We start from the raw sequence: 6,920 nt of genomic DNA, 5'->3' as shown, positions 1-6,920 counted from the left end.
CTCAATGTAATGAACATAAGGCAGCTCCATTTCAGGAGGGTAACACGCTCTAAAGGCCATAACTAGCCTAAACTATTAATAGCCATTTTTACTAGTTTCTAAAATAGAACAAGCTAGTCTTACCGTTGAATTTTTTCACAAAATGTTTTGGTTTAGGGCTAGATTAAAAGGCAGAGTTAAATAGACACGATACATTGTTTTGGAGCTTTATGCTTTGGAGTAATCTGTATTTTTGTAACCAGCTTTTACTGACAGAGCCACAGAATGACAGTGTGGCTTAAAACTGCCTATGAAGCACAATGTCTCATGAAAAAGAATGCCATAGAAATGCTCTTTCTTTGCCATTTTATTCAGCTTCTGTGGACATGGCGCTGAGGTAAGAGGGTTCACTCTTTCATACTCCTTTTACCAAAGTCTCTTCTATCATGTTCCTCAAGGTCTATTAGTGGCAAATAACCCCTCTTCATCAAATCATCTTTCTTGCCAGTCCTGCACGACATCTGGAATCCACGCCACCTCACCTTCTAACCCAGCCCTTAGAACTCAGCCTTCGATGGAGTCAGAGTCCATCTGGGAACAGGTGTGGTATGGGGCAGACACGCTTGCCTTTGCAGTTTGTATTTGTTCCTATTGCTGCTGTAACAAATTACCAGAAATTGAGTAATTCGAAACACAAATTTATTAGGTCACAATTTGGGAGGTCAGAACTCTGAAATAGTCTCATGTCTACAATGAGGATGTCGGCAGGGCTACATTCCTTTCTTGAGTCCTGAGAGTAGAAACTGTGTTCTTGCTGCTTCCAGCTTCTACAGGCTACCCTCACTCCTTGGCTCATGGCCCCTTTCCATCCTCAACGCCAATAATGGCTGATACAGTCTTTCTCACAGTGCATCACTCTGACTCTTGTCTCCCTCCTCCATATTCAAGACCGTTGCGGTTACGTTGACCACCTAGATAATTCAGGATACTCTATTTTAAGGTCAGTTAATGAGCAAGCCTAATTCTATCTGCTATCTTAATTTCCCTTTGTCATGTACCAGAACATATTCACAGGTTGCAGGCATTAGGATGTGGGCATCTTTGGGGCAGGGGGCATTCTTCCACCTACTGCAGGGTCTGACTCAGATCTGAATCCTTGCTTCTCTGATACTTGAACATGTCACATCATTTCCTGGAGACTTAGTTTCTCACATAGCAAAATTAGAATATTTGTGCCTTATGGTAGTGATAACCATTATTTATTAAAGATTATGCGTCTGGCATTGTGCTCAACTAGATGGAATTAAGTGATTTGAAGTTTAAAAGCACTGGGGAGTGCTTCGCTATTCGTTCTATTTCCTTCCATTATTATCCCAGAGATGTGTGTGGTAGTAATCATGGTAAGTGGGATTGCCCTCAGTAGACTTCAAATTCTCCTTGAGTGGGTTACCCTGATGTCTAAAGTGGGGATGGGAGGGGAAATAAAGAACGGAGTGCTTTCCAGACCATCTGGCCATCGACCTAGGCCACATCTTCTAATGTAGGTTTTATTGACAATAAAGTTGACATATTTATTCTATCGCTTTATCTCCCATGTACAAGATGAGTTTTATTTGTGACCCCCTAAAAATTCAATATCCCTTCTATACAGAGATTCTGGATCCACTCACACCTCCATCTGACACTCAAACACAGATCTGACAGCAAAAGCCTTTTTCCTAACTATTAATCATCTTTGCCTAACATGCTACAATTATTTTAAGGTTTAAATAATTTTATGAGCCAATATCTCATGCATAATAGATTTTCAATAACTGTGAAACCCCTCTCAGTGCCCAATAAGTAGGAGAATCAAGTAAATAAGAGATTTTTAAGTAAACTAGAACATTTTAAATATTGCAAAAGGTAATTGTTACATTAATCAACTCTTTTTAAAAACTTCTTTAATGTTTATTTATTTTTGAGGCCGGGTGGGGGGAGACAGGGAGAATATGAGAGGGGAAGGGGCAGAGACAGAGGGAGACACAGAGTCCAAAGCAAGCTTCAGGCTCTAAGCTGTCAGCACAGAGCCCAACACAGGGCTCGAACCCATGAACCACGAGATCATGACCTGAGCCGAAGTCTGCTGCTTAACCTACTGGGCCACCCAGATGCCTTTACATTAATCAACTGTTAATGTGTAAGGAAAATAATTTTTACCTGAATGGTTGGTTTGTTCATTCACTTACAGGTCCTTCATTCACACATTCAATTAGTTTTTACTTCTCAGAGAAAACATAAAGTACATGAGGAAGGCCAAATTTTTTTTTCACAGCATTCATGTTTTTAAATGAATGATATAGGGGCGCCTGGGTGGCGCAGTCGGTTAAGCGTCCGACTTCAGCCAGGTCACGATCTCGCGGTCCGTGAGTTCGAGCCCCACGTCAGGCTCTGGGCTGATGGCTCAGAGCCTGGAGCCTGTTTCCGATTCTGTGTCTCCCTCTCTCTCTGCCTCTCCCCCGTTCATGCTCTGTCTCTCTCTGTCCCAAAAATAAATAAACGTTGAAAAAAAAAATTTAAATGAATGATATAGAACAATAGAATCCAACTGTGTCCCTGTAACTCTCAGACCTAACATTTCCTTTTTTTTTCTGATATAGAATAACATAACCAAAGAAGATGAACCACATTGAACTTAAAATAAATAGTACCAATTCAATTTATAGGCATAATTTTTGCTTTCATTGCACCAACAGGAATTCATCCGTATAGCTTCTGACATCAACAAACGTAGGCATAATTTTTACAGAGTGTCTGAATATCAGATCTCCTCCAGTAGTAAGTAAGCAAAGTTAAGACAAAATTTTATTTGATTAAAAAAATTGTGGACAATGTACTCTCCAATGCTATTAGGCCTTACTGTAAAAGCTAACTACTAACACTTAGTAACCAACTAATGACAGATTTTCTCTGTCATAACTGGTGATAAGTTTTAAAGATCAGTAGATATTTCTCAGGACATCAAATACAGGATGAGATCAGTCTGCTCCTATGAGATCGGTCTGCACAGCTCTTAGTGTTTTTGAGGAAAAACAGTGACAGATGTTGTAGCATTCACTTTTGTTGTTGGGCAGATTTATATAGGCGTTGCACTACCACGTAGCTAATGTTAAAACCAGAATTGCCACATGTAAAAATATACACTGTTGGTTTAAGAAGTTTGAATACCTGCTGTATCATCTTATTGCTGTAATAGTCAAGTAGCATGTGGAAATTTTACCCCTTTGGAAAAACGATTGGGAAAGCCAGTGCTAGTTGGATTTTTTTCAACTGTAATTTTTTTAAGCCTTTTCATGCGCAGACTTTTTTTATTTGCTCTATGGTGTGATGATTTGCAATATAGGATCGTGTAATAGTTAAGAAACTAAGCTCCAGAGTCAGAAAATCAGAGCTTGAATCATTCACTCACTTAAGATGCATGACCTTGGGGAAGTCATTCAATTTCTCTAATACTTATCTGCAAATAATATTTATCTTTAGATAATACATGTCAGACTCAGATGATTATTATGAGCTTTTATAGGTCATTTTCACTTCCTCACACAATATTTAGCGTATCATAATACTTAGTAGCTATTATTATTACTTTATATTAGTTAGGGTTTGAGCAGAAACAGCACAAAGTATTGAATTGAAAAAATTTTAATGAAAGTGTGTGGTCAGGCTGTAAAGAAACTAGACAGAATGGCTGATCACCCAGGAGGCAACAGTTATTATAAACAATGGTCATCCCTTGAGAGAAGGGGGAAGGGACTGGTATTACCAAAATGCAGGGAAATCTGTAGCCTTGAGGGGCTGAAGTCACTGGATAAGGCTGCAAGAAAGAGAAACACAGTCACTGACGCAATTACAGGTGATGAGGAAGTGGGTGAGGAGAATCAATTCTGCCCCCCTGCCTTGCAAATGACTAGTTTGTCAGACCCAGTGGAAGCCAGAGACCAAAGAAGCACTGTCATGAAGTCCAGGGAGGTCAGTCCCCTGGGGCACAGGTCAGGACAGAGATGGGATATAGAGTATAGCCAGCATGGCATGAAAGTTAACGACTTCCCCTGGAGGTCCCATACCTCCTCCTGCATGAATTGTGACAATCTGGGTCTGCTTGCCAAGTGCCTGCTCTGTCCTGCCCAGGATACTGCTGTGGCATCTGTCCAGCCAGCCCCATTGCCCTGACACCAGTTCTCTCTCTCAGTCATGTGGCATTCTTTAAAATCAAGTGTCCTGGGGCACTTGGGTGGGTCCATCAGTTAAGCGTCCAAGTCTTAATTTCAGCCAAGGTCATGATCTCACGATTGGTGGGATCTAGCCCTGTGTCAGGCTCTGCACTGACAGTACGGAGTCTGCTTGGGATTCTTCCTCTCTCTTTCCGCCTTTCTCGTGCTTGCTCTCGCTCTTTCACAATAAATAAATAAACATTTAAAAAGATGCATTCTTTTAAAAGCATGTTAAATGAAATATATTTAATATTTTTTCGGTCTCACTTTTACTGCAAGTTTTTTTTTAACTATGATCATATTTGCATATTAATTATTTTTCACTGAGACCTAGTTGGTTTTATAGTTCTTTGCTAGCTTAATAAAGAATAATACTGTTTCAAATAATTTGACCGATATAGTTAATTCAGCTATGCTGTTAGTATAACTTTAAAAAAAAAAACTGTTCACTCTCATCGTAGAAGAAGAATGATATAATATACCAGATGGAAATCCACTTACTCCTTATGGGTCAGGAATGCAAATAAAATAGCTATGTAATAATATGGTCCAGCTGCACTTTTGGCTTTAACAGAGGCCCCAGTTGTGATGTGGCATCTGAAAGATTTTTCACAGCATATTTTTCCAGCTGAAATTTGTCATGTCCAGATACAGGATCTGCCAAATTACAAAAAAATTTGACAGATGCTAGATTTAAAAAAAAAAAAAAAAAAAGCATTTCTTTTTTTTTTTTTCAACGTTTATTTATTTTTGGGGGACAGAGAGAAACAGAGCATGAACGGAGGAGGGGCAGAGAGAGAGGGAGACACAGAATCGGAAACAGGCTCCAGGCTCTGAGCCATCAGCCCAGAGCCCGACGCGGGGCTCGAACTCACGGACCGCGAGATCGTGACCTGGCTGAAGTCGGACGCTTAACCGACTGCGCCACCCAGGCGCCCCAAAAAAAGCATTTCTACAAGTTAGGAATTGTTCAGTAACTACTGCCCTCCCCTCCCAAATGCAATCCAAAAACTGGAAGAAATATTATTCACTGAGTCTATAAAATAAGCAGATCTACCCTGCGTTAAGAGTTTATTTTTATTTCTTTATATGAAACATTTCAAATGCTCCTGATAGAGGGTATCTGCATATATGAGTGTGTGTGTGTGTGTGTGCATGTGTATACCCATGCATGGAGGCATGTGTTTATGTGTGTGTGTTTTCAAAATATGGACCATTATTGGGAAAACCAAAACCACTTGAGAAATGTAGAATTTACATTTTTACCCTGTTCAAAAGACCTCATGCTGGGTGGGTTGTGTCATTGACTCCTTCATACTACTGAGTCAGTCAATTGATCTAGTGAAGGATGTCATAAACTCATGAGTGAAGTGAACTGAGTTCAAGTTCAGACTCCCTCAGTTGCATGCTTTGTGGGCATCACGACAGTCAAACATTCTGGCCTTGTTCTAAAATGAAGACATACGTAGATGAGAGAATCTCAAAGAGCCTCTGAATTCTGAAATGTATTGGAACTTATTATTTTTAGAATCCAATCATCTGTGACTTATGTTGCCCAAAAAATAGCTTCTAAATAAGTATTTAAAAAATATATATTAGTGGGGTGCCTGGGTAGCTCAGTTGGTTGGGCGTCCCACTCTTGGTTTTGCCTCAGGTCATGATCTCACAGTTTGTGTGTCAGGCTCTGCCCCTCCCCTGCTTGTGCTCTCTCTCTCTCTCTCTCTCTCTATTTCTCAATAAATAAATAAACATTTCAAATAAATAAATAAATAACAGTAAATGTTACTGTTTATTTAAAAAATTTTTTTAATGTGTATTTATTTTGAGAGACAGAGACAGAGAGCAAGAGAGAGAGAGCGAGAGAGAGAGAGAGAGAGAGAGAGAGAATGAGTGGGGGGGGGGGTGTGCAGAGAATGGGAGACACAGAATCCAAAACAGGCTCTAGGCTCTGAGCTGTCAGCACAGAACCTGAAGCAGGGGTTGAACTTACAAACCATGAGATCATGACCTGAGCCGAAGTTGGATGTTTAGCCAACTGAGCCACCCAAGAGCCCCTAGTAAATGTTACTTTTTAGAGCAGTTTTAGGTTTACGGAAATTTTGTATGGGAAGTACAGGGACTCCCTTCTCCGTTTCCCCTGTTATTAACATCTTGCATTAGTGTGTGCATTTGCTTCAACTGATGAACCAATGTGGACACATTAGCTAACCCGGTATTTTGCATTAGGGTGCACCCTTCATGTTGCAGAGTTTTGATAAATGTGTTACATTATGTATCCATCACTGCAGTATCACACAGAATAGTTTCAACAACCCTAAAAGTGCCCTGTGCTCCACCTATGCATCCTTGTTTCCTCCTCTTGAACATTGGGAAACCACTGACCTTTTTATTATCTCTATAGTTTCACCTTTCCCAGAATATCCTATGGTTAGAACCATAGAGAATATAGCCTTTTCAGATTGACTATTTTCTCGTAGCAACGTGTGTTTAAGATTCTTCTGCGTCTTTTTGTGGCTTGATAGCTTATTGATTTTATCATTGTACAATATCCCATTGTGTAAATATACTACTGTTTATTTATCCATTATCCTATCGAAAGACATTTGGTTGACTCCAATTTTTAGCAATGATGAATAAAGCTGCTATAAGCGTTCGTGGGCAGGTTTTTGGGTGGCCATAAAATTTTAACTC

At 39.9% G+C, this 6,920-nt stretch overlaps 1 long non-coding RNA gene across 1 annotated transcript; it reads right to left on the bottom strand.

Annotated features, from left to right (window-relative positions):
* Nucleotides 1–3,644: 3,644 nt before the first annotated feature.
* On the bottom strand, nt 3,645–4,895 carry LOC121041054 (uncharacterized). The gene is made up of 2 exons (XR_005795544.1): nt 4,731–4,895; nt 3,645–3,832 (listed from the first exon to the last, which is right to left on the bottom strand). It is a non-coding gene; the product is annotated as an uncharacterized LOC121041054 (long non-coding RNA).
* Between the last annotated feature and the right edge of the window lie 2,025 nt (nt 4,896–6,920).

This window comes from Herpailurus yagouaroundi, unplaced genomic scaffold (genome assembly GCF_014898765.1).
Source record: "Herpailurus yagouaroundi ecotype Mexico unplaced genomic scaffold, PumYag 182, whole genome shotgun sequence".
NCBI classification, from domain to species: Eukaryota; Metazoa; Chordata; class Mammalia; order Carnivora; family Felidae; genus Herpailurus; species Herpailurus yagouaroundi.
This window is presented reverse-complemented; position numbering and strand designations above follow the sequence as displayed.